Below are 26774 nucleotides of genomic sequence, written 5' to 3' on the forward strand. Positions count from 1 at the left end.
CTATGTGCCCCACCCTCTCGATACACACTCCCTTTAATCCTGTCTTCTAGTGATTGTTGTTATTGTTCTTGCTGCAGATATACAACCACATCATTTTAAATCTATTTCCACATGTGTTTTTCAAAAGTATAAAAATTTTATTTACAAAATCATAATGTACTATGTGCACACCAATAAAATAAACATATTTTATTAATATTATATAACATTCAGGCCAATTCAGAATTTTTGAATTATCTTTTTAAAAACTATCCTTTGGAATTAGAATTCAAACAAAGATTGCTCATTGTATTTGATTTTAGTCTCTGCTTTTTGTTTTGTTTTGTTTTGTTTTGTTTTGTTTTGTTTTGTTTTTTGAGACGGAGGAGTTTCGCTGTTGTTCCCTAGGCTGGAGTGCAATGGCGTGACCTCGGCTCACCGCAACCTCCGCCTCCTGGGTTTAGGCAATTCTCCTGCCTCAGCCTGCCGAGTAGCTGGGATTACAGGCATATGCCACCATGCCCAGCTAATTTTTTGTATTTTTAGTGGAGACGGGGTTTCACCATGTTGACCAGGATGGTCTCGATCTCTTGACCTCGTGATCCACCTGCCTCGGCCTCTCAACGTGCTGGGATTACAGGCATGAGCCACCCCGCCCGGCCCAGTCTCTTTCTTTTTTTTTTTTTTTTTTTAATTTTTTATTGCATTTTAGGTTTGGGGGTATATATGCAGAACATGCAAGACAGTTGCATAGGTACACACATGGCAGTGTGTTTTGCTTCCTTTCTCCCCTTCACCCACATTTGGCATTTCTCCCCAGGCTATCCCTCCCCACCTCCCCCTCCCACTGGCCCTCCCCATTTCCCCCCAATAGACCCCAGTGTTTAGTACTCTTCTCTCTGTGTCCATGCGTTCTCATTTTTCATCACTCACCTATGAGTGAGAATATGCGGTGTTTCATTTTCTGTTCTTGTGTCAGTTTGCTGAGGATGATGTTCTCCAGATTCATCCATGTCCCTACAAATGACACAAACTCATCATTTCTGATTGCTGCATAATATTCCATGGTGTATATGTGCCACATTTTTCCAATCCAGTCTATCATCAATGGGCATTTGGGTTGATTCCAAGTCTTTGTTATTGTAAACAGTGCTGCAATGAACATTCGTGTACATGTGTCCTTATAGTAGAATGACTTATAGTCTTTTGGATATATACCCAGTAATGGGATTGCTGGGTTAAATGGAATTTCTATTTCTAAGGCCTTGAGGAATCGCCACACTGTCTTCCACAGTGGTTGAACTAATTTACACTCCCACCAACAGTGTAAAAGTGTTCCTTTTTCTTCACATCCTCTCCAGCATCTGTTGTCTCCAGATTTTTTAATGTCATAGCTGTAACAATAATATTTAAGTGTGATGTTGAGCAAACAGTTGTGGGCTTCAGTTTTTTCTATCCATAAAGCAAAGGATTTAAGATAAATTATCACTAATGACCCCTGCAACATTGTTTTTATTAAAACTGTATATTTTCTTTCATTTTCCAAATGTGAGAGAATTTATCATAGGAAGATTAACTAACATCCAAAAGGCAATATTAGAACACCTGATAAGTTTTTATTTCTGTCTTCTTAATATATTTGTCTATAATGATAACATTTCTAATATTTAGTCTTTCAAGTCACAGTACAATATGGATATTATGGACTAGTGTGCTCCATAGACATCACATATACCATCCAAGCCTTTGAATTCATACACAGAGGTGGAAACTAAGGGTCACTTTTCCTTTGGGGAGAAATGACTTTAAAGGGCTATCTTACTGGAGACCACAGTAAAAGTCTCTTAAGTGGTTATAATGTCAAACCTCTTAAAATGACTTTAAAAGTGAAATATCTGTAGACTTTGAATCAATCTACTTAAGCAGTATCAACTATGAGATCCAACAATTACAGTAGTTCTCCTTATCTTCAAGGAATATGTTCCAAGACCCCCAGTGTCTGAAACCATGGATAGTACTAAACTTTCTCTCTCTCTCTCTCTCTCTCTCTCTCTCTCTCTCTCTCTCTCTCTCTCTCTCTCTAATATACATATACATACACACACTCTCTCTCTCTCTATATATATATATATACACACACTCTACATACATATACACACACACATACAAACTATGTATAACATACACTATTATAACTATATATATAACTATATACATATATAACTATATATATATATATATACTATGTTTCTTCTTATACGTAGCTACAATAAAGTTTAGTTTATAAATTAGGCATTAAAAGAGGTGAACAATAACCACTAATAAAATGGAACAATTTTACCAATATGTCATAATAAAAGTTATGTGAATGTGGTCTTCCCTTCCCCTCAAAATATTTTCAGGCAGCAGTTGATTGTGGGTAACTGAAACTATGGAAAATGAAACCACGGTTAAGTGGGGCTACTGTACTTATAAACAGAGGACAAAATTCCCATCCACAGTGTCTTTGCTGGCGCTGAGGTGACGTGTAATGAAACACTGCTGGGCTGGAGATTTATAAGGAGCAGATGGCAGCAGGATTCTCAAGGAGCTTTTGAAATGCAATTGAACAGGATAAGTTCAAGCAGGGAAGACAGAAGAAATGCTTTAAAGATGAACAGAATCACAGTTTCAACTAATATACCCTACATGTGGATTGCTGGGAAACTGTGAAGAATGGGGTCATTCTTTTTGATCAATGCTTCAGGTTGACTGAGTCTAAATTGTAGACCTGAGACTAACAGCAAGCTAGAACCACATGAACTTAGATATATATTATAGAATACATGAATAATTTAAACAGTGCTGATCTGATGTCTTGTTTTAATTATTTGTGGATAAAAACTCCTTACTTAATCAATTGCAAGGCAAACACTTGAATTCCTATCACTATACAACTTTTCATTTCAAAACACCAATTTTAAACAAACACATGTAAATAATTTTTTACATTTATTAAAGTAGGTTTCTCGATGCTTTTCATCAAGAAACTCCTTTTTAACTGACTTATTTTACAACCTTGAATCAATTCAATAATACTTTTATCCTTTAGATTTCTAGTTAATTCAGAACACATTCACATTTTTATGAAATTTGCCTAAATTTGCTATAATTTATTCATTTTGAAAATGTAAACTAAGACTTACTAGGAGCTTACTATGTACCAAACACTGGACTAAGCACTTCATATGCATGTTTAAAATTTAATATAAAAACCATCTTATTAAATATGTTCTATATGAACTCTCAATTTATAACTAAGAAGACTGAGAGTAAGTGAATGTAAGTAACTTTATCAAGCTCACACTACTGGTGAATAGTAAAGCTAGAATTACACCCTACATCCCTTTTATCTCCTAGAATAGTCATCTAATATGTCATATAACACATAATGTCACCCAAATCATGATTTACCAATCCCAGGAACTTGAAAACTCTTAGTTGATTCTTTCCACTTCATAAATTTGTAATGCAAAATATTTTTTTATCATTGATCAATCAACATAAAATTATTATTTCAACTGATTTTAGCACCTTTAGTAGACATTGTGTTTGAGCCCCCATTATCAATTTTACCCTAGTTGATAATTTGAGCAAGTCATGGCAATCCTAAACTTCTTGCTTGGCCATTGAAGAGAGACAGGTGTGTTTGCCATTTCAAAGAAAGATGAACATAGAAGCATGAGGTCAACCTATTCTCCTATGAGCAACTAGTCTTAGGATGAGGCCAGCATTGTGGATGAGAAAATTGGGTCATATATTATACTGTGGGTCTCTGGACATACTATGGGCATATCTGTGGGTCTCTGAATATGCTGCCTCTAAGTACATCCCTACATATACTGACTCTAAATACAGCCCTACTCCTTTGTGAGCTTGTACATTTAAAAATTTTAAGACAGCTTAAGTAGAATTTCTTGCTATTTGCATACAAAAAGTCGGGGTGGTATGAAATCAGAGTTGATAGTTGTCATAAGATCACATCAGAATGAACTTGGAAGTCAGGCAGGCCGGGCGTGGTGGCTCATGCCTGTAATCCCAGCACTTTGGGAGGCTGAGGTGGGTGGATCACGAGGTCAAGAGATCGAGACCATCCTGGTCAACATGGTGAAACCCCGTCTCTACTAAAAAAAATACAAAAAATTAGCTGGGCGTGGTGGCACGTGCCTGTAATCACAGCTACTCAGGAGGCTGAGGCAGGAGAATTGCCTGAACCCAGGAGGCAGAGGTTGCAGTGAGCCGAGATCACGCCATTGCCCTCCAGCCTGGGTAAGAAGAGCGAAACTCCGTGTCAGAAAAAAAAAAAAGAAAGTCACACAAAAGTGTGTAACTAATACTGTAGAAAATAACCATTCTTAGTTTTAAAAGAAATGATGGCATGATGCAAGATTTCATTAATAGCCCTGTCCTGGAAGCGTTATGCAGCATACATTCTTTGGTGGAGTGCGATAAGATCTTTCCTAATATTAAAGGCATAATGAGAATAGAGTTTGTATTAAAGAGAGTGCAGGAGATACGCCAAATGTGCGGTAAAAAAAATATAATTTTTATTCACTTATGCTACGGTATTGGTTAGGTTCCGGGGATAAAGAAGAAGGAATTGACAAAGATGAATAAGAGTTACCTAGGTTGTACAACAGTAATAATAAAAACAACATTAATGTAGGACTTTTCTATGTGCTTATCATTGTTCAAGGTCCTTTAGTTACATTGACTAATTTAATTATTCAATGGTCTCATGTGATACTTATCATATTCTTTTTACATATGGGAAAACAGACTTACTTGTCCAAGACCACATAGCTAGTGAATGGCAGAGCTAGGATTAAAATTCATGTAGACAAATTGCAAGTATGGCGCTTTTGGGGAAAGAAACTGGCCTTGGAAAATAAAGCACATGTTTTTAATATATGGAGTTTGAGATGATGATGAGGGTCCTGAATATCTAGGATCAGAGCTTAGGTGAATGAATGGTTGGAGAAGTGAGTCATAAAAGCGGTAACAATTATATCACATAAATTTGAAAAATATCTTTTCAAGACTATTTTTAAACAAGAATTCAAATGAGTCATGAAATCAATATGTCTTTAATTTACACAAGAAATATAAAGGGTACAAATATAATAACAACAAAAACCAGAATTTGGCAGTAAGTTTGCTCTTACCATGGTGTTTGCAAAAATGTGTGTTTCAAACAGAAATGAGGTTATCGTTTGATTAACTTTTGCCAGTTTATTTCACTATTATTCTATCTTTTCTATCTAATGTGACAGAAATACTAAATATGATATGACCACATTGTACTTCTTATAAAACAGCGTCTATTCTTCTTTGCATTATTTAGTAGTTAAAGAATCATTCTGCAAATGATTCTTCTTTCTTCAAAGATAAATTTATTTTTATGAAATTTCCTAAGATACATAATCACCTGAAGAAGTGGGGAAGAGTTGACTTGCATGATAAATTATGCTTCTTCTGTGTATTGTATTCCCAGGTTTACTTGATAAATGGTAGAAAGGAGAAGTGCCTGCAGTCTTATGGATTAAAAAAAATGCCTAAATTTATCCCAAGCAAAAGCATCATTTCATACTTTATCAGCTGGAGATATTTTATAATCTTCATTTGGGTTAATTACTTAGGTTATCAGTCTATCATTAATTCAAATCTGAGTTTTGACTGATTTATTCAGACCATCAAATGTACATTTAAGTAGCTGGAGGCTTTTCTTGAGTGTTTAGGTAAAGGAGAGAAAGGAAAACAAAGAATAAGGGGTTAAATTTAATGCTGCTGTGGACCAATATTCTATACTTTCTATACCACGACTACCATTTTTATTTTAGGACCTATTTTTCTTATTTGGTTATATACAAATAATGCAAAATAGTGAGGTTTATCAAATGAAGTATATATACTACACATCAAAATGTATATATAACCTATACGGAATATATGATCTTAAAACTAAAGTTCCATCTAGACAAAGTGGTTTCAAGATATCCTCTTCAGACTATAACTTCTTGGCATCAAGTCATCACGAAAACATACAGCTATTGAGCTTAAATATAACCATCTAAAATATTTAAACCATTGTAAGCTTATCTTAAAAAATTGACAAATTGACATCTCCAAATAGTGTTTAATGTAAAAGTACAGGCATGCAAATATTTGGTAAACTATTCATTTCATATGGACTTTTCCCAGGTTTTAAAAAATACTTATTAACTGGCACCTACTATGTGCTAGGCAATGTGCCAGAAATGAGAAATGAGGAGAAAATAGTATATATGGCACGCAGCACTGACCTCATCCATAAGGCATTCACTGATATTCTAGTAGCAAACACAGATGGCATTGAAATAAAACATTTCTACTTCAGATTTTAAAAATAAATTTATTTTTTAATTTATTTAAAAATAAATTTATTTATTTATTTTATATACTTTTACATTACTGCATTGTATTATTTCTGACTTTTTATTAGTTTCAAATAAATAACTACATAAGATGAAGTAGGGGAAATGTTAAAAATGTTTTAGATAAAATATTATATACCAAAATTTATTACCCTCCTACCTTTATTTTTTATTTTCCCAAAATAAAGTCAGACATTTTCCTGTTACCTGAAACTAAGATGAAAAGAACTCCAACCACTTATTTGAGTCGCAAAGGAATTGCAAACTGAAGGTTGTATATTTATTTGAAGAATAAGAATAATAAGCTTTGTACTCTATAAAAATTAAAGATTTTTTTTCTGAGCATAAAAAAGTATGCAAAAGAGGGGTCCAAAGTGGCTCCCGCCGGATGTCATGGCGCTCGCGAAGGCGAGGTCATCAGTTCAAGGCTAACCTCATAAGCTCAAACTGATTGGCAAAAAAAAAAAAAAAAAAATGCAAAAGATAATTTTTGTGACAAATATATAACGTGTATCTAAAGTTGATTGTGAAGAATAAGTTGAAAAGCCTAATATTTGTTTAAAATTGTTAAAAATATGTTTAAAGAGAAGGCAAAAGCATAATTATGTTCTCTTTTAACACTTTTCTGAATTTTTATGCTCCTTATTCTGCAGCATCCTGCAGAAATATTTTATGTTTAAAAAGGGGTGCTAATAAATGTGTGTGGAGAAAATGAATAAAAATGGTTTTATTGGAGAGAATATGACTTAGGTCATGTTTCTTTTCCTCCTATCCCGCTCTGAAATGTGGCCAAAGGCAATTCAATTTGTGTTTTATCTGAGGTGATGCTCTGCTATACATCCACTCCGGATAGTGAGAGAGCCGCAGAGGGGGTTACTGAGGCAGAATTAGATTAATCAAGTTTCCGCTCCATTCTGCCTTAAGGGAAAGATGACACCTGCTTGTGCAGCTTCAAAGTGTTGAAATCCTTTCTGCTTTCATGTGGTTACTATGCATATTCTCTGGTGGCTTGAATGAGGGGAATGCATTATAGTTTTAAACTTTGATGCCCCATTAAGATGAATATGCACCTAATGAGCTAAGAAATTACCGCTGCTACTTCCACCCACCCCTCCTCCACTATCGCGGGAACCAGCTAATCAGGTTGGGAGTGAGTCTTCTGAGTTCTTAAACCACTGGCTGTGAAATTTGGCCACGGACCATATTCAAACACATGTTTAGTATATTAAAAATATAAGCAGTAAGTAATGCTTCAATTAATAAAGAAGAAGAAACAGCTTGTCTTTTAATAATGAATACAGTCATATTATAAAATTTGGATATAAACAGGCACAAAACCCAGTGAACATTATTCATAAGCTAAATGTACTTAGTAATGTCAGTGTTTTGTAATTGAAGTAACTACCTTCACATATATATCTCACCAAATCATACAGAATATTTTGAAAAACAAGCAGTTTTTGTCACCTCAGTAACACTTAAGGGTTTTTTTTTTTTTTTTTTTTTTAGCTGTAATGCAGCAATTTAAGGCAGTCTGGATTTAAAATATGTCTTTGCTGCTTAGGTCAGGAGATACAGGAATGAAGCAATTTCAGGGGACAACACTGGGAGCTGAAGCCAATTATGTTTCATGTTATTCACAGATATTCCTACCTGCCAAGTGGAGTGCAGCAAGTTGTATTCAGACTGTGATCTATGAGCATGGATATGAAACTCAATTTTCTCTGGCATGAAATCTTCTAACAAACAGTTGACAGAGCAAAACACTGTGAGAAAGGAACAAATAAAAAATTTAATAAAGATGATGCAAAATTTTTAAATAGGGTATTTTATAATGTGTGATTCAAAGCCGAAGTTCAGCTTTTGTGTAAATAAATCATTCCTGGAAACCTGATGTTAGCACTAACCCTGAGTAGATTTACTCATAAGAGATCTCTTACTTTGAGTCGAAGTTTTATTTTTCCTATTTGCTGATTTTTGCATAGTTTTTTTTTAAAGCAATATATTTAGTTGGGTATTACACTGTTAGAATAACGCATACATTAAAAATATATAATAAATACTGAAATAATTTTTATCCATAATCATACATTTAATTCTATTCAAGTTCAAAAAAATGTTATTCATTGATCTCAAAGAGAAAAATTGTTTTAAAAAATAGCATTTAGCTTCTATGAAATATCAGCGTTAAATGTAAATTCTTAATTTAAAATTAAGAGTTCATACCCCTTTTAGAGATAACTCACAAACAAATGATATTCCTTCTATGTTGGAAAAAATTTGACATGTTAGGTTACAAACATGAAAAAAAAATAGTGTATTCATGAAATTTTAGAGTCAATATTTTCCAGGGTTATTGGAAAATGCATAAAGGCAGTGTCTCAGAGCATAATTATAATAAAAGTGTAGATGAGACCAAGTCATGCCTTTCCAGTTAGAATTAATAAATGAGTCAGAATTTATTAGTTTCCTAAATCCAAATTTTCATGATGATTTTTGACCAAACATAAGCACGTAATATTGTCAAAATTAATTTAGGTGTTTAGTTATCAGTATTTCCTAGATTTCTAAGTATAAAATACAAATGAATACAGAGCTTAAATTCAAATATGTTTCCTATTTTTATAACTCTGGAACATCTTTTCCTGTAAACTGTTTAGAACAATGCATCTGAAATTATGCACATTTTCTACATTTAAGCGTAATATAGTTGCCCAGTTATACAATAGCCTGGCGCTTTATCACTTAATACAACTTTCATCATGTATTGCTTCCTGGACATGTTTTTTTAAATTTTTTACACACTCCTTCTAGAATCATTGTGATTAAAATGTAGAGCAAAATTTTCTCCTTGCCAATAATCATAACTATTTAACAATTTAGACACTACCATAGCTGTTAAAAATTTCAAAAATAAATAAATAACAAAGTGATGAAGTATACATTATAGTCACTGAAAATATTTTTAAAAGAGATTTTTTTTTTTAGGATTTGAATTTCATTTGTCCTTGGTTGTAACAAACTTTTTATAATAAGCTAGTGTCTTTAAACCAGTAACCATTCTATTTCATAAGAAATAAATTTTGTATGGAGATTAGAACATAACATTTACTTTTAATAAAACTAGAGGTAACATTTAACTTTCTTTTTATGTCCAATATGCAACACATTTTGAGTGTTTATCTGTATATAATCTTTGTTTTCAAATTATCTTGTGATCATATGCTTTGTCTATATTTGACAGATATTTACATTTATTTGTAAATCCTAGAGAATATTTTCTCAATTACGGGTATTAATGCCTTTGGTCACTAGCTGGGACAAATAGTACTCATATTATTACTATATATTCCTTACTATTGTAATGTTGAATAATATTGTTTATTTTGTTCTATACAAAATGCAGAATTTTACTCTACATAAAATAACTACTTTTTAATTCCTGTTGCTGTTTGCAAAAAATATGTTAACATATATGTCATAGTTGAGATGTTCAGCACTCCTATAGATTCAGGAATTCTACTCCAGTCTTGGCATAGCCATTTTGTAATAGACTTGTTAAAGCCATTAAGATATATGAAAGATTATAGAAAGTGTAACTATACACTTGTATGCCTGCACATGTCAGGGTGGTACTCAAATTTTCTAAATATTATTTATTAGTATGCACATAAAATTATATTCCATTATAATATGTCACATTTCATTAATTGTTTTCATTCATTTAAATATCACAGGAGATAAGATAGACATTGCCTTTTCTAAACTGTCTCCTTGACCAAATGTTAGGAAAACACCAACCATAGCCTGAAGGCAATTTGTAAACTCTAAGCATGGAAACATTTAACTAAAATATATTATACAAGTTTATGGAAAAATTACTGTAGTATTCAGCGCTTCATTGTAAAAACTGGTATAAAAAGATATTATAGCTTAATAGCTTGCTTGTTTTATATCAGAGGAAAAAGTTTAAAAGAACAGAATAGAAAAACTTGATTTCACAGAACTGAAAAGAATGATCTCTTTCACTTTTGAATTTTATCCATGCCTTCTTTTGTGTGTGTGTGTGTGTGTGTGTGTTATATCAGCACATATAGGATATTTAAAAATATATATATGAAAATTATTTTATTATGTGTAGAGGCAAATGAAAATAGGGGACATTAGCCATTAATATAAAAAGTTTATTATTGTTTGTATAACAATGCAATTGTATGTTTTTCTATATAATGAGGGGAACTGCTACTTATTATAATACTGCAAGTGGCACTTATTCTGTATGTATTGGCATTCATTTAAGAAAAAAATTTATGTCCAACAAAAATTTGAATCCAGAATCTTCTAATCCTGTCTTAAAAGTGTGTTCAATTGCAGGCAGTGCCCCACATAGCCAAGTTAAGTTGTAATGATTCTACTAAGTGCTGACATGAAAGAAGACTTCAGTGACCACCAGTGCTCATCTCGTATACCACAGCACAAGGCTAGAAGCTAAAAAAAATGAATACACCAGTAATTTCTTTTCGACAATGATTTGACACCCAGCTGATGGGAGTTGCTAGCTGTATGACCTCCAGACTGTTAGCTCTGCTAAAAGAGATTCACTTGAAACACCCATGGGGTTATGGATTCCTGCTAATAGCAGCAATAGAATGGATGATAAAATTATAGCAGGGTAGAAATGCTTTCTCAATTAATTTCCCATCATGTTAAGGCCATTATCATTGGATGTCATCTAGCAAAATGGGGTGATACTCTCTAGGATCTATGAAAGTTTCCCTTACTTAGAACAATGCATGGTAGGAGATAATAGCAAACCAGACTTTTAAACTCTTTACCTTCAAATAAACCTTTCATAATATTGATCAACAAGCATTGACAACTGAACTTGGGTTAAAAATTATGCTTGTGGGAAGGGGTAGAAATGTGGACTTGAGGATGGGGTATACGTATGCCTTCAATGAGGCAATTCTAAAAATTCAAAGAATAAATTATTTCTGTCTAAAACAGTAACAAAGGAGACATATACATATGGGGCAGTAGTATACTTGCTTATGGGTTTAGGAGGATTCCTATTAGGCTGCTGGTTTCTGATAAATAAATATAAACAGAGAAGGAATAACCTTTAACATTAGGTCATCTCCATCGAAGATAAACTGCTTATTCAAGCAGTACTATGCAGTTTAATACTTTAGTTTCCCAGCTTTATTAAATTGACTCCAAAATGTAATGTAAATAAAATGAGTTCTCTCAGTTGTAAGTGGGAAAATGAGAGATCTTATAGACAAAATGAGGTGTGATATTATGTGTGTGTGTGTGTGTGTGTGTGTATTACACATATATGTAAAAAAGGAAGCTGATTCAGAAGCTAGGATTGAAAGTTTAGGTATACATTAAGTTTTCCCAAAGTGGTAAGTTTTTTTTGAGAACAAAGTATACCCAATCAATAAAAAAATTTATATTTCATCATTTGGGTCAAGCTTCCATTTTAGATTCAAGAAGTACTTATACCCAAAAGATACTTTATTTGGAAAGAAGAGTCAGATAAGTTGAGTCATAAAAAACTCTAAAATGATTTTGAAATCGGTTTAAAAAAGGTAGAAAGCATTATTTGCAAATAATTTAATTAAGCTCTTATCTACTGGACACTGTTTCACATCTTGATCCACTTTTGATTCTTTTTATTCTGTTTTATTATATATATTGAGAATTCTTTCACATCCCTGAAGGGATTATTATGAAATCTGATAGTCCTCCTAGGAGATACCAATCACGATGGTACTCTGTACTTCCCCTTTTTATTCACATTGGTATGTATACATGAGGGCAATGGGGCTTATTTGGAGCAGTTGTTCCAGGGACATCAGCTGCAGTGGGGGAGGCATAGCTGGGGCTGCATGCTCCACTGAGCCAGTAAGAGCTGGGAACCGGCAGGAGTCTCCACACCTACTGTGTTGATAGGATGCACTCCAGGTTCCTGGGTGCAGCTGCAGCCATCCAGCTGAAGCTCAGGACCCAGGCATCCCTTTGTTCTCTAGGGCCTGGGAAGCTCTCCTGCTACTCCTGCTCCCTGGCCTTTGCCTGCTCCCAGTGCCAGTTCCTGGGCGGAGCAAAGTTGTGACTGAGCCCAGGCGCTGTCATAACCTAGTAGGGTGTGCAGGTGCTCAGGGCAGTGTAGACAACTCAACCCACCCTGGTGCTGCCTGCACCCTTCTGTACTTGGAGCACTGAGGAAAACAGGAGAGAGGCTGCAGGGTGCTGAGGGCAGGGTAGAGTGGGCCTGCAGGTGTACATCGGCAGGAACAGCCTGTGCATCATGGATGGCATGGGAGGCAAACAGGTTCCTGAGTGGAAATGGGTGGGTCCCCAGTGAAACTCCACTTTCAAGCCAGGGACAGTCTGAAGCCTGATGGTGAGCTGCCCATTCTGGGTAGAATCTATAGCCCAGAGTAAGAACTTATAGTGCTTTTTATGGGCCTGCCCCTGGCCACCATGGACCAATTAGAACGCAATTCTTTCCTTCTGAACCCATTAAAAATTCCAGACTCAGGCAGAATCAAACAGACGTGGGTACTACCAGCTGCGGTAAGGAGCTCCTCACTTTGGGTCTGCTGGACTCATCAGGACGACGTTTCTGTGGAAAGGAGCTCCCCACTTTGGGGAGCCCAGATCTAGGAACTTCCCACGCCATGGCTGTGACCCGCCTTTGAGGCTTGTGGTTCCAGCCTGGTGTATCCAAGCTTCTGGGCTCCAATGCTATCCTCTCATCCAGAAATGGGTGCCTACTGCAGAAGCTGCATGTGGTACATCTGGTCCAGCTGCAGTCTCACACAGAAACAGGACCTGTGCCGGTGCCTCAAGCTGACTGCCTTGCCTCAGCAATGGATGTGCCTGGCTGTGTGCAGTGGCCAGACCCCATGGTCACTGGTCCACACATTCCTCACTGTTAGCACTTGGCTCACCCTTAGCAGGTGTGGGATCCAGACCAGCAGCATGAGCTGAGTGCAGCCTACCAGGCCAAGTGGGCAGAAGAACAAGGTTAGGGGGCCTGAACAAAGCAAAGGTGCCACTAGCAGCAGAGATTTTCAGCTTGAAAAGCAAAACCTAAGGATCGTGTGACATACACACGTTTCACTCAACTCTAGTACTTGTCATAAATATGCATGTCTGCCTGCTTTGTGCAAATGAATATCACTCAATTCTTGTTGGTACTGTTAATTTAATAATTTTCTCCACTTGTTAATAACAGATTAGGGACTAAATGCTTGATACCTTGTTTAGTGTTTCAAAGAAGATATTGAACTCTCCTTATACTATTGAAAACAACATGAGGTAAATTAGTTCATATCTATAGCTAAAATCTGTGGTTTGTTTTGTATGTTTTTACATTAGCTAAATTATATCACTATATCACATAATGACTCTTATTTTATATAGCTAACGAATTTACTGTTTTTGTTTTCATTCATTTTCCCAATGTTTATCATCCTCCTGTGAACTCCCTGCAGTAAATGGTTAAATTTTTTCTATATGTGATCCCAGGATACAAAGTCCAAAAGGACAGTTTACTTAAAAAATGTGTGTATCAAAGATTTTACTGTAATTTCAGGCTCACAACATTTAGGACAATATTCTTTTGCAGAGAATTCAAAAATAGTAATAACACATAACAGTAAATCTGCATTAGTTATAGTTTAAATTGCAGCATAAGTAGAAGTCCAGAGACCACACAAGGAACATAGCGTGTTAGTGACTCTGGAAATAACAGTGAAAACTTACCATTTAATAAAAATCTAAAGAATATGAGTGTATGTGTGTGGGATGTGTATGTGTGTGTATGTGTAATTCTGTGTATGTGTATACTTGTTATGCTGTAATACCCACATAATCAAAAGTGGATCAGAATAGCAAAATGACACAATAATTAAGACTGTATGCATTGGAATCAGACAGTAGGGTGCTTAAATCCTCTCTCTGTTATTTGCTAATTGTGAAATATTTAGAAAGCTACTTAACTTCTCCTAATTTTGGTGTAAATTATCTGTAAAAGTGAAATCATTCTTAATGTGGTACATTTGACTATCATTCATTGAATGATTATCCTTCCCTTCTCTGCCTGGGGGTGAAATATACTCCCCGATCCAATGACTCTGGGCCTGTTGGGGCCATGGAGTGTGACAAGATGTAATTCATGGAAGCTTCAAATGCAGCCTGCATGAGTAGGATTCGTCTCATATGCTGCCGAGATCCATGTCAAGAAGAACATATCACAGGTGTCATTGGACCAATGAGAATGGAAAAGCACTTGGAGCAGATCTAAACAATATTGGTGACGAAGTTCAGGAGATTAAAAAAAAAATGAGGCAAGTAGGAAAGGAAATAGAGTCTATAGCCCAGTAAAGTCTTAATTAGCACTTTTAATTTATGCATTTGAGGGCATAAATTTGGAGTATCATTTTTTGTTCTGTATTAACTAACTATCCCAAATTCTTTATTTCATTCCTTCTTGACTTAGTTTTCTCATTCTTGGGTCCTCGAAAATTGACCAAAATAAATTTGTTTTGAGTTTGTTTTTTTCTCTGAGGGATTTAGTTGTTTTTCTTCTGAGAGGAATGAAATTTTCTCCTGACTGTATTGAGAATTGTGGTAGTTTCTTTTCAAACTTTTTGATAATTTCTTTCTGAGGCCTTTATCAATATTTTTTTAGTTTTCTTTTATTCTAATTACTGTATGTGCCTGTTCAGTAAAGCACAACTATCACAAGCAGCAAACAATTGTCATTTTCTTCCTGCTGCCTATTTCCAAGGAGTAATTAATATAGTGTAGCTCTGACACATAAATAATACTTTGGTTTAAAAAATCAATTAAAATCCTTTTATGTAAAAAGTAAGCTTTAGATGTCGTTATGTAGTCATTGTGGTCATATATTAACAGGAAGAAGGCAACACATTTATATATGCATGACTGAACAAAAGCTAGAATGGCAATGTTGCTCTCTAAATGCTAAACCATCATTATTTTATTTTACTTTATTTTAGGTAAGACCTTAATGTCAGATTTCTAATTTCATAATTTTTTATCATAAAGTTGAAAATAACAGAAAGAAAAGAAATATTAGATGATTGTTTAGCATCACATAGAACTAATGCTATCAAACATTTGATTATAGAATTATTTTAAAATTATAAAATTATGATGGCAGATACTAAAAGTTTCCCCATAAAATATATACACACATTTACATTATATTTTGCATAATATTTATGATAGTCAATTTTATGTGTTAACTTGATTGGACATAAGGAATCCAGATTAAATGTTATTTCTGGGTATTTCTGTGAGAATGTTTTAAGGTGAGGTTAGCATTTGAATTGGTAAAATTTAGTAAAGTAGATTGGTCTCCCCCGATGTGTAGGTGGGTACCAGCCAATCCTTTGAAAGGCTATATAGAGCAAAAAGGCAGAGGAAGGCAGAATTCACTCCTTTGCTTCCTGTCTGCTTGTTTGAGCTGGAACATCTCATCTCATCTTCTCCACCCTTCAGGCTGGGATTTGCACCGTAAGCTCCCCTGATCCTTAGGCTTTGGAACTCAGATTGAATTAAACCACCAGATTTCCTGAATATTCAGCTTGCAGGCTATAGGTTATGGTACTTTTCAATCTCCATAATTGCATGAGCCAATCATTCATAAAAATAGATTTATCTCTATCCATCCATCTATCTATCTACCTAACATCCATCCATCCATCCACATACATACATACATCCTTCTGGTGCTGTTCCTCTGAAGAACACAAATACAATATCCTAATAAAATTTAATCTATTTCAACAGTGTTTTCTGCTTGTACCTATATTCTCTACTGGGGAAAAGGAAAGCCAAATGTATATTTTAGGTGCCCTAAAATATCATGATATCCTGAATAACCACCCATATGAACTGATATAATTGCTATTCCATGTTTAGGGAAGCAGCCCATTTCTACATTCACTGTCAATAATTGTGAAATGGAATTCATGAAAGAAGTTAATGTAGCTAGAGTGGATTTTATTTGGTAGGCATTTAGAATAATATAAAAGCAAGCAAACAAATACATAAATCACACCTGCTCATGAAGTCATAAAACCACCCTGTTTCCTTGATTAATGAGTATATAATGTAGGTTCTTCATGAGAAGAATAAAAAAATATCCCGATTAGTGATTCTGTTTTAAAGTACAGAAAATATGGCAACTATTTTTTTAAAGACTAGTCAAGAGTAGTAGTCAGAGAAAATGCGCCAATTTTAATTCATCACAACTAAATTTAGTCTTAAAGAAGTTGAATTCGAAGTAGTTTTATTGTCATTTAGTACCAAATGACATTTTCAAACTTTTAAAATTTCTCAAAGAATTAGGAATGGATAGCTGTATATGGGTAAGTAATAATGCCTCTGATTTCTATAACATACTATTCCAGAAAGAAGAGTCACGCAGTCTGAGACCTCTTACTGTGGGAATCCACAGCAATGTTGTATATACTTTAATGAAAGTCTATAATCTATCTATATATTTTTGCATTTTTTTTCTGATTTTGTGTATGTTTGACATGTCACTCTCACATTAGCATCTGAAATCCTCAGGGGAAAATCATCCCTAGAATACGTCACTGTGCTTGCATAGGCTACGTATTCAAGGAAAGTTGGCTGCACAGCAAAATGAAACAGAATTTTGCTTGGATTCAGTTCATGCCTATTATCTCACATGCATTCACAAACTTTACTAGTGTGACAATGAGGGATTTAGAAATTGGCTTGAAGGGGTACAGAACTAAATAAATTTTAAATAGTTCTTTTTCCTTTTTCTTCTTTTGTCTTACCTAACCAGAGATATTTGAAGTTTAGGCTATCTTTTATAGAAAAAATATGCTTAAATCAGATAATCTGAAGGTAAAGGAAAAAAAAAACAAAAGAAAAAAATGAAAGGAAAAAGGAAATTGCAAATTACATGAGTGAATCGTTTGAGTCTTTTCTTGAGTGGATAATTAGTATTTCTTTTTTTAGTTGTTATAGAAAGAATTTTGGATTCCGAACATCTTAGATTTGTATATAGAGATATATGACATATACAGGTGAGGTGAGATAAAGAATGAGTCAAGAATCCAAAAGGGAGTGACACCCAATTTTATGGCTAAAGTTGGTCTTACGCTTAGTGGATAATTAGGTTGAAGAGCTGAACATGCAGTATTATTGATTTGTAGAGTAGAGGAGTTTTGATTTCTCTGACTTACATGTCTTCATACATTATTGAAGAAGGTCAAAGGTGTGTATGCTAAGGACCATTGCATCAGCTTTTCAGGTCTCCAGAGAAAATAGTGAAGTTTGCTGTTCAGCTCCTCTCATTCTCTACTCAGGCATTTGTTGTAGGAGAAAATAGACATGTGCAGTAAACAGAGGTCATTGCCCTGTTCTTGTGTATGGTTATCCAGGTGGCGACAGTTGAACACTAGGATCAACATATTTGCAGTGAGCCCTAAAAGAAGCAAAATGTTTGTCTAATTCATGATTTTATCTGTAATATGATTATTCTGTAATAATGAAGACAGTGAATGCATGAGGACTTTTTACTATTCTTATAATTCAGGCTGGTCAATTTATGCATTCTTAACAACTATTAAATCTATATCCTTTTTCTTTTTTCCTCATTCTTCCATAATGTTGTTACATTTGGCCCAGGGTTTGACATGGTTTGCTTCATGTTTGCAAATTATATATGATTTTAGATCCAGATGTTGGACACGAACTCTGTAATCCTCTCTTGGGCTTCTATTGATATCACTTTAGTGAATAATTAATCAAACAGATCTTAGAAAGAAACTGTTCTGGCTTTCCTTGAAGTGCTTCTCCTTTCAGAATATACATAAATTACTTCTATATTAGTAAGTATATTTTTAAGAGAGAATATAAATTATATTCACATTAGTAATTTGTACTTCCTTAAGGACAGAAAGCAGATGATTCTCATCTTGTTGAGCACATATTTAAATAAATTAACTAGATTTACATTTATGTTAATTGGAATAGTTGATGTAACTGAATCACTAGTAGGCAAAGACTAAATAATGGTTTTCTGCTCTTAAAAATTAAAGATTAGCTGCTGTCTAGAATTGTGTCCATTTTAGTGTTTAGTTTCTATACATGTTGATCTGCATAAGATTCTGAACAAAATTATTACTCGATATGAAATGTTATCCATTTTTTTCCAAAAAACACAGTTATTTATCCTGCAAACATTAAAATTTTAAACTTTTTTTATTTTCAGTAAGAAGTAATGTGTTAGAGCAATAATAAAAATAAAAATGTATGGGAAACAAGAAACTATCAAATAAGCACAATCTTGGCACACTGTTTTAACCTTCACTTTTTTCCGATCTGGGGTTTGAAATATTTACTAGTAATATGGCTTGGCTTTGTGCCCCCACCCAAATCTCATCTCGAATTGTAATCCCCAGGTATTGAGGGAGGATCCTGGTGAGTGGGGATGATCATGGGGCAGTTTTCTCCATGCTGTTCTCATGAGATCTGATGGTTTTACAAGGGGCTCTTCCATCTTCACTCTCTTTTGCTTGCTGCCACATAGGATGTGTGTGCTTCTCCTTCTGCAATGATTATCCTGAGACCTCTCCAGTCATATGGAACTGTGAGTCAATTAAACATTTTTACTTTATAAATTACCCAGTCTAGGTATTTTTTTATAGGAGTGTGAAAGTAAACTAATACAATCAGTTACTTCAAGTTCACAGATGGAGCAAATCAGTTTGCTAAGATTCATTTATATCCTAATCCTCTAAGAGGATATTTACTTGCCTGAACAAATTGCTTAGCTTGAGGAACATTGCTGAGAAAAATAAATAAATAAATAACAGAACAAAACAGAGCTTTAACTTTCTTATCTGCATTATGGAAGTGATCATATTTATCTCTCAGAAATTTTAAAAGCCTTTTGTGCTTTTTTTTTACTAAGTAGCACTGCCTTCTTGTTTTCTCATTCTGCTGAATGCTTAAATAAATAATAAAATTAGAATCACAAGTGTTTAGTCTCAGTTTCTCTGCAAACTTAATAAACGCTAGACATTTAGAAGTATAATTTCTCACTATTTACGGAATAATATGAGATCTGAAAGTGAAAATATAAGTAGATCCTTGTCTTAACTTCTTCTTATACTATCTATGTCACAATGCTAGGGAACCGTTTCTCTTCTTGAACAGCACTCTACAGGTCTTGAATCTTGTTTGACACAATGGAAGGTAATGCAAGGTGTTCTTTTGGGAAGCTCTCTGCAGCTGAAAATATGCCAGTAAGCTTGAAATTTTCTTGGATAACCTGTGAGAAATGGCAGCATAATAGTTCAATTTCTCCATTTCTAGGAGATAGGAGGTGCGATAATTGGTCTCCTTCTATGTCAGTCATCACATAGACCATTTTCCCCTCATTATAAAAAGCTCAGGGGAGTTCTCATTCTCCTCTAATCTAATCAGAAAAGTTGAGTAGACACTTAGGATTTCAACTATAATTTTATTAAAAGAAAAACACTGATGGCACTTCATATTTTAAAATAAAATACAGACTATGATATATTTTTTCCCAAAAGTGTAAGCATTAACACTTGTTATGTATTTGTTTTATATTTTTTTGTGCATTGTTTTGGGGTTTTATGCCTGGAAAATAAAGTATCTACATTGGGTTTGGATTAATGTCTTGTTGAGGATAAATTTTTATTCCAGGGAATTAATAGATGTAAAGAATATGGTCTCAAATGGACTTAAATTAGCCAAACAATAAATTTAATTTTGATTAATTTTTATACAGAACCAACTGGCTCATCATAAACCTTATCATAAAATGAAGGATCATTATTTTAAAAATTCAAAATGAATGCAGCATATCAATCTATGAAATGTAGTTCAATAACTCATTCTGTACATATTACTTTTACAATGATTTTCCATTGTTATTTCAAATTGATAAAATATACTCATTAAATACTTCCTTCAGACATAGAAGCATTGCTTGGTGTATAATTGTTAAAATTAATATCAAATTAATGTATTTTAATATTAATGTATTTTGTCAGCTTTGTCATCTTTATAAGTACACTTTTTCTTTAGTAAATATGTACGAAAATAGTATAATGATAAAATGTCTGATTCACGAATAATACTGTCATTTAAAATATAATGGAATAGTAGATGGTCTGTAGCTTTATTCAGATAATCATTTTCATATTTTCTTTTAGAAAGTAGCTATCTAAGACTTCTGAACTTGCTGAAATTTTGTTTATGGACTTTGGTGTTTTTTTGTAATAGAAAGGAAAAGCATGCAAATTTAAGCCTTTCTTCTGTATCACTCAGTTATTTTATTGCAAGAAGGCAGGTTAATGACTGCAAACAGTTTTACAACCCAACACGGATTCCCTACTATTACTCAAAATACAAAATTCAGAATTAACATTATTTTAAAATCTACTGGTTGAGGGAAAAAGTGTAGATTTTTACTCTGTGTTTAGATTTTCATGACACCATACCAAATTCAGATCATTGGAGCCAGATATATTGGGCCTGAACTCGTAAATGCTGAATAATTTAATATACTAAGCTAAAAAGCTGATTAAATGAAGTTGAGAAAACACAATAAAATATGAAACAAACAAACATCTGCATTCTAACTTCAAAAGTTTCAACTAACAATATGTCTCTCAAAATTTCAAGTCTACCTGTGCCAAAGGCCTCAATGAGTCTTTGTCTATAATCCAATTTAGTTTCTCCAAAGGGAGAAATTACCATTAATCTTTAATTTTCCTTCCTGTGCATTTTAAAATAGAAAATGTTAAAGTTTTCTTTATGAAGAAAATGTTCATGTTAATCCACATTCTCAATGCCTTTGGATTGAAAAAAGTATAAAACAAGGATCACAAAGTTAGTTATGAAAGTGGCTTATGTAATTCAGACCTTTTTTTTTTCCTGAATCAAATATATTTATTTACACTATATGCAGTATTAAATACATTTTCAACTTTTTAAATTTTATGCTAACATTATATAATTATAAAATCATTACTACTTATATATAGGTATTGTATTAGAAAAAGTAGCACAAGAAATTTTAGAATGAAACATATGAAATTGCTATGTTTACCAAAGAAAAATGTTCAAATAGCTGCAATTGAGACATATGTATTATTTAACATAACACAAAAAATTCTACCAAGTATTACTTCTTTCTAACTTAAAAAAATATTTTCACCAAGGCGATTCCTCATTTGTTAAAGATAATATTTTTGGATTCTTAGTCCTAAATTCTCACCTTACATTAAATATTGAATCCACACAAAAAAGCCTGTGACAGGGAAGTTATCAGCTCCATTTTACAGATGAGAAGTCTGACACTTAGATCCTTCATAATGTGCCCACGGTCACACACAAAAGAGGAGAGGGAGGGGTCAGAATCTAGTCAGTCTTGCTGTAAGACCTGCTTTCTCATCTACCACAAAAAAGACAGGTCAGGTAGTATTATGGTCAGTTTTACTATAATGCTTGTTTTGAAAATGTGAGTTTGTTTTAGTATAATCAATAGATTAGGCAACAATTTGAGCACACCGAAAATTTCATTTGTTTATACATGATTTCGACAGAACAACTCTAGATGAGTGCAGAACACTGAGTCTAGCTGAAGCAAGCTAGGCAGGTATACATAAACCACACATACCTCTAACTTCTATCAGATACCATCCAATTTCAAATAACACTCCTTCCTCCACCACTTCACAATAACTTAAAAGTTGAAACCCTTCCAACAACAACCACAAGCAAACCCTAAATCATTTTCAAGGTAAAGTGCCATATGTGTTATGGCTTATATGTATTTAACTATTTAAGTATAAAACTGTGCTTTAATTTTTATGATCTTATGTCTCTATCTTTTTTCTTTATTTCTTACTGGTGACATTTTTGAATGTTGTGTCCCTAACCCCATTTCCCCATAAACCCTGTGATTTTTACTGGTCAATTTTTATCATGCAGTGATTTTTAAGAACACATATGCCCTATTATAACAGAAGTGACTCTATACTATTTCTTTCTTTTTTTATTTTTTAGGGACAGGGTCTTGCTCTGTCATTCAGGCTGGAGTGCGGCAATGGTATGTTAGTAACTGAGGGTAACCTCAAACTCGTGGGCTTAAGGCATACTCCTACTTCAGTCCCTGGAGTAGCCGGGACTATAGGCACATGCTCTATGCTTGCCTAACTTTTAAATTATTTGTATAAATGGGGTCTTGTTATGTTGACCAGGCTGCTCTCGAATTCCAGGCTTCAAGTGATCCTCCAGCCTCTGCCTCTCAAGGTGCTGGGATTATAGGCATACTCCCCCATGCCAGAGACAGCATCCTATTTCATAGACAGAGGGATAAAGGGGTAGTTGTTTTATTTTACTTATCTGTTAAACATTAAAGAAAGCCTTAAAACTGATTCTTGTAATTCCAAATACAGGATTGTTTATATCACATCCTGCTGGTATTTATACCTAAGTAGTAATAGAGCTAAATGAACATCATTATGTCAGAGTTATTGCATTCTTTTAAAGTTACGCTTACAGCACCCTCTAGTACCTTCTTAAATTGTCTATTTGTTAGTATATTTATCTTGTTAAATTCTAGAAGCATATACTTCCTAACCAGGGCTGGTAAACATAAAATATTTATAAACATTAATGTACCAGGGTTTTCAGAATAACCCCAAATTCCCATTTGAATGAAACTGTTAATATATTTCATTTGTTTTAATGTAGATAATCACTGGCTTTAAAAATCAGGTATCAAATATTTGATCGGTATCTTGAGAAGATGGCATATGTAATAAAGAGTATAGCTCCATTTTTTGATGTTTGGTTGTTAATGGCTTTCAATCCCTATATCTTCCTAGTTCTGGGAAAGCCAGCAAGAAAGCTCAGGAGAGCCCCTCATTTGGAACAAATGGGGAGTTGAAACAATAAAAGCCCCAGTCCACATATGGTAACCTTCATCCCAATACCACTTTCTATCAACAATAGAAGTCAAAACCAATCTCCTCTTTGGCTGGCCATTTTCTGACCTGCGTTGGAGCTTCCCCTTGTCTTTTCAGAAAGTCTCATTATGTGAGTGGTAAATCTGTTCATACTACCATTGCATTGGTGGCATCATCAGCCTCAACCTCCAAGCAAGTTTGATGTGGAGGGACCCCACCCCAACTCGGTAGGGTGACCACAAAAGCATAAAACCATTCTAACACTACTCTAACATTGGACTTCCTTCTAGTCAAACAAAATTATGTCTTATCTCTTTCAAATGCTTTTCAAAACCATTTCACTGCCAATTACAGAGGCATGGCCTGAAGATCATATGCTGTATTTTGGTACAATGGCGAGAAGGGAGACTTTCATCAGATATGGGAAGGAAATTTACGGAAGAAAGAAAAACTGTCAATGGATGGCAAAATCCTACCCTAAGCTAATTTATGTATCTTAGAAAATAAAATAACCTAATACATGTAAATTACTTATTATATATCACAGCTCCTATGAAGTAAAGGTTTAAATTAGGACATTGAGAAAATATATCTTCAATTGGTTTTTCTGTCTGCTAGGAAATGATAACCCATAAATCAAAGAAGAAATCAGATCCCTCACAGTCACTCTAAATTTATTGGCATGTTAAACTGACTAAAGGAAATACCCATGTGTGAATGTTTATGTGTGACTAGTCAGAGAGGAGCTTTCTTCAAAGGAGAATACATGGTACAATGGTACACTGTGTATATCTAGAGTTACATGAAAATTCTGATTCACAGAGGACATCTGCATTTCAAAAAGAGTGAAAGGAGGGAAATAACGTAAGTCTCGTGGGAACTTAGGATGAGCTAATTGAAAATAGAGGATCAGTTTAGAAACATGGGGAAGTGCACATCAAAAAGTAGCTTACAGTGTGGGCAGGAGAACTGTGCAGTCACCATCAGCAGAAAGTCCACTGAGGCACGTGTCAGATTGTGGGCAAGAAATTACCGAGAATCTAAACGAATACATGGAAACTTGAATCCCCCCAATAAAAAAGGACAGCCTATATAAATTAATTTCAAATTATATAAATTACATTGAATTACAAATTTCTATATAATTTAAATTAATACATGAAAACATATACCCACAGAATAATAAAAGATAACCCTGTTAGAAGTTAAGTCTGGTTTACTGATTTTATATATATATATATATATATATATATATATATATATATGGACACACACTCACACACACACACATATATATATACTGATATATATATGTGTATATAATATATGTATGTATAGATAGCATATACATACATATATTATATACATATATAAAAGAAAAATTTAAGAAAGTGAAACAATAAAGCTGCCACATATTAACATTCAATTGCTTTAAGATAACTGATTATGTCAAGCCTGTGCACCTAACTTACATTTAATTTATTCAATCAGAGATCATCCCAATGCAGCATAAATGGTGATTCATTTAAAATGATAAAATGTGAGTTAAATTGAGATTTTCATGTTGAAGGCTATGAGAAGGAAGAGAGTGGAGAAAGCTGGCAACAAGAAGATACGACAAGTGACAACATTTCTGATAGTACTACTTTGGAAATGAAGTTATAAATGTCAGCTACTAGATTCAAGTATAAAAAATCATGACAAAAGTCTTCTGGATAATCAAAGCTGGAAAATGAATGTTACTAAGACTAGTTATCACTTGTTTTAAAAATAAATTTTCATAGACCGTGTCTCAGACTGTTTCCGGTGCTATAACAAAATACCATAGACTGAGTAATTTATAAATAATAAAATATATTTCTCACAGTTTGGATGCTGGAAAGCCCACCATCAAGGCACCAACAGATTCTGCATGTGGTGTGTACAAGTGTGACATGCGTCCAAGATGGTGCTTTGTTGCTGTGACCTCCGGGGGGTAAATGACATGTGCTCATGAGCAGTAGTGACGGAAGAGCAGAAGGATCAAAATTTCTTTCTGGAATCCTTTTATAAGGACACTAATCCCACCATGAGGGCTGAGCTTTCATAACCTAATTACATCTCAAAGAACCCACTTGAAATATTGTCACCTTGAGGATAAGATTCAACATATGGGCCGGGCGCGGTGGCTCAAGCCTGTAATCCCAGCACTTTGGGAGGCCGAGGCGGGTGAATCACGAGGTCAACAGATCGAGACCATCCTGGTCAACATGGTGAAACCCCGTCTCTACTAAAAATTACAAAAAATTAGCTGGGCACGGTGGTGCGTGCCTGTAATCCCAGCTACTCAGGAGGCTGAGGCAGGAGAATTGCCTGAACCCAGGGGGCGGAGGTTGCGGTGAGCCGAGATTGCGCCATTGCACTCCAGCCTGGGTAACAAGAGCGAAACTCCGTCTCAAAAAAAAAAAAAAAAAAAAAGATTCAACATATGAATTTTAGAATGACACAGACAAACCACAGCAGGTGGCTTCTTAGAAATACATTTTAGATTTGTTCATTATTTTTGAGAACTGAATTCCAACTGAATTTAATAAAATACGGTTCAATACACTTATGTCTAAATCCTTGGCCCATACGTAAGGCTATTAATCACTATCATTATGCAGCAGGCATGCTGCAAGTATTAATACCCTTGTTTTGGAAATGGGTAAGTAAAGACAAAGCCCTACTTGACCATTTTGGAAACACTCTCTAGGACTTAACATTTGAATAGAACATCAGGATGCTTGTTAACGTCTGGTGCCAGTACTATGTTGAATTTGATTCCTTTAGAATGGTATGACTTGGCAGCTGTCATGATGTCTGAGGGTGAGGTGTATGGAAGTAACATTGACACCTCTGAATAGTTTTCAACACTCCTATCCCAAGAAAACCTGCATGTTAGAAAGATAGCACTATGCATTTCAAAGGTTAATGTATTTGATAAAATCTCTTCAGGCCATAACGGAGAAAAAAGTTACAGCATTTAAAATAAAGAAAGAACAGACATAAACTATGTTCAGCTTTTGAGATCACCTAAATGTGAGCTACTTTTAACACAAATCGAATACTACAAATCACCCCTTCAAATTTTTCCCTCAGAGTTGCCCTTTTCTGAAATTCATTCCTTTACAATTGATAAATATTTCTCACAACAATACTTTTTTCACTTTGTTTCATTTCAGAGTAAATTATTCAGAAAGATGCATGTTTTATCTTTTGAAAGATACTTGAACCAGACATAAGCTTCCGTTGGGCCTGGAAAAGCAAAAATGAATATGATGAATGGCAT

The 26774-nt window shown here is 34.3% G+C and overlaps 1 long non-coding RNA gene across 1 annotated transcript; it reads right to left on the bottom strand.

Moving 5' to 3' along the window:
* Window positions 1-903: 903 nt before the first annotated feature.
* Window positions 904-25445, bottom strand: LOC118154802 (uncharacterized). Its single transcript, XR_004745065.3, has 3 exons — window positions 25330-25445; window positions 8085-8197; window positions 904-996 (listed from the first exon to the last, which is right to left on the bottom strand). It is a non-coding gene; the product is annotated as an uncharacterized LOC118154802 (long non-coding RNA).
* Between the last annotated feature and the right edge of the window lie 1329 nt (window positions 25446-26774).

This window comes from Callithrix jacchus, chromosome 6 (genome assembly GCF_049354715.1).
Source record: "Callithrix jacchus isolate 240 chromosome 6, calJac240_pri, whole genome shotgun sequence".
In the NCBI taxonomy this organism is placed as follows: Eukaryota; Metazoa; Chordata; class Mammalia; order Primates; family Cebidae; genus Callithrix; species Callithrix jacchus.